We start from the raw sequence: 2,276 nt of genomic DNA on the forward strand, positions 1-2,276 counted from the left end.
GAAAGCCTACCTTGTGTGCAGAAGACCCTGGGTTCGATCCCCACACTGGACAAACCAGGTGTGGCAGTACACACCTGTAATGCTAGTACGGGGGAAGTAGAGGCAGAAGGATCAGGAGTTCGAGGTCTGGAGCAGCTTGAGGCTTGCCTGGACTATGTGAGACCCTATCTTGATAAACAAGCAAACAAACAAACAAACAAATAAATGTGTTTTGGTCCATCTGTTCTGTATGTAATAGGACAAAGATGTATCCTCTCCAGAAGGTAATTAAAAGAAATCAAAACACTGTTTTGCCTCCTCTGTGGAGAGTCAGGACGAATATACTCAGGGTTTTGGATGGACTCCAAAGAGTAGATAGAAATGGGGCAGAGAGGGAGACATTTGTTCTTTCATTTTTTATTTCGACACAGGGTCTTACTATGCAGTCATGGCTGGTCTAAAACCCACTATGTAGACTAGGCTGGCCCCGAACTCAGAGAGACCCACTTGCCTCTGCCTCCTGTGCTGGCAGCTTACTCTTTGAATTAGGTTTCAGGAAAGTCTGTGACTCTGCAGAGAAGCCCCAGCTGATGTTCCCTGTCCTTAACTCTGCACACCAAGCACTGCAGAGCCCTTTCCCTGCTCCGCCTCGTTACCAGCATGGACCCGGTGGTCCCTCACCTCACTTCCTCTTCCCCGCCAGAGTCAGGCATCTCTTGTCCCTGTCACCTCCCCTCAGGCCTCCCTGAGCTTGTCTCAGTTCTGCCTGCTTTCTTTCTCACAGTGCACACCGAGTTTTCTGATCCGTGGGACTTCTAGTTCACTCTTCCTGGGACAACTCCATGTCAGACAGAGTCTGTCCTGGAATGCCCTGGACACAGCAAAGCCATGGAGCATCGTGGCTTAGCCAGCCACAGCGGGTTCCAGAGTAAGGTGGTTGATACTCCTGTTGTTCATTGAATTTCCTCAAAGCGCGAAACTGTGACTGTGTGGACACTTTCACACCGCTGTAGAGTGAGGTCAAGCCACACCCTCTGAAGTCAGAGAATATCTTCTGTTTAGTGGGAGGAAGCTCGGCTGGAGTGATGGATGGCGTGGACAGCTGCAATACAGCATGAAAGGAGTGTGGGCTGGATAGACCAGTGAACGTGTGTGTGTGTGTGTGTGTGTGTGTGTGTGTGTGTGTGTGTGTGTGTGTGTGTGTGTAGTGTGAAGGAGAGTGTGTGTCTATACCCATGTCTTTCCCTGTGCCTACACCTTGATTCTACTTGATCAGGTAAGTCCTGTGTCCCCTACCCCCAGCCCACAGGACCATCCTAAAGTGAAAAACCAAATTTCTCTGACTCCCCTTCTTGAGCACTGTGCCCTTCTTGAGCACTGTGCAGTGAGACCCCAGGGCAGTATCAACAGGAAAATAAAAAATTCATATTTATTTGTATTCCATCCTGTTTTATGTTGTTCTATTGTATCACATCTGCCTAGAGACACGGTTTCATGTAGCCCAGACTGGCCTCAATACATCGATGAGGATGGCCTTGGACTTCTGGTCTTTCTGCCTCCATCTCCTGAGTTCTAGACACACAGGTGTGTAGCACCACACTTGATTTAACATCTGTATTTTATTTTTATTTTACGCACATGCTTTGCCTACATATATGTGACCATGCACCATATGTATGCAGTGCCTGAGGAGACCAGAAAAGAGTGCCAGATCCCCTGGAACTAGAGTGAAGACCATTGTAGCTGTCAAATGGATGCTGGGATTCGAACCTGAGTCTTCTGGAAGAGCAGTCAGTGCTCTTAACCGATGAGCCGTCTCTCCAGGCCCCAGCATCTGTGTTTTAAGAGCAAAGTTTGGCTAAAGGATTGCTCAGTGGCAGGGAGTCTCTTGCCACTTCCAGCCTAGTTGGCACAGAGCCTTGGGTTCCCTCCCTGGCATCCAAAGGAGGAGGGAAGATGGAGAAAAGGAGTTCCAAACCAAAAGCTCACCGTCCTCCCAGACTAGGCACACCCCTAATGCCAGGACCTGGGCTGAAGCAGGAGGATAGCAAGGCCAGCCTGCGCTACACAGTGAGGCCCTGCCTCTGAAGGCCGCAGGAGTGGCTATGGTGCAGTGGTAGAGTACTTGCCAGTTGGCACAAGCTTGTGTGCTTGATGCTTAGCAAGACAAAAATAAATAATGAATGAAGGTACTCACATGTTTTCACGTGTGTAACTTCCCTTTAGAATAAAGTTGCTCCAGCTCAGCACCATAAACACCTGGAACCAGGCAATAAATGACCTACCTGTCGGCAGAC

At 49.2% G+C, this 2,276-nt stretch overlaps 1 non-coding gene across 1 annotated transcript; it reads left to right on the top strand.

Annotated features, from left to right (window-relative positions):
* The first annotated feature begins 1,036 nt into the window (after positions 1-1,036).
* On the top strand, positions 1,037-1,422 carry LOC131910186 (small Cajal body-specific RNA 2). The gene has a single exon (XR_009379043.1). It is a non-coding gene; the product is annotated as a small Cajal body-specific RNA 2 (non-coding RNA).
* The last annotated feature ends 854 nt before the right edge of the window (positions 1,423-2,276 follow it).

This window comes from Peromyscus eremicus, chromosome 4, assembly GCF_949786415.1.
Source record: "Peromyscus eremicus chromosome 4, PerEre_H2_v1, whole genome shotgun sequence".
NCBI lineage: Eukaryota > Metazoa > Chordata > Mammalia > Rodentia > Cricetidae > Peromyscus > Peromyscus eremicus.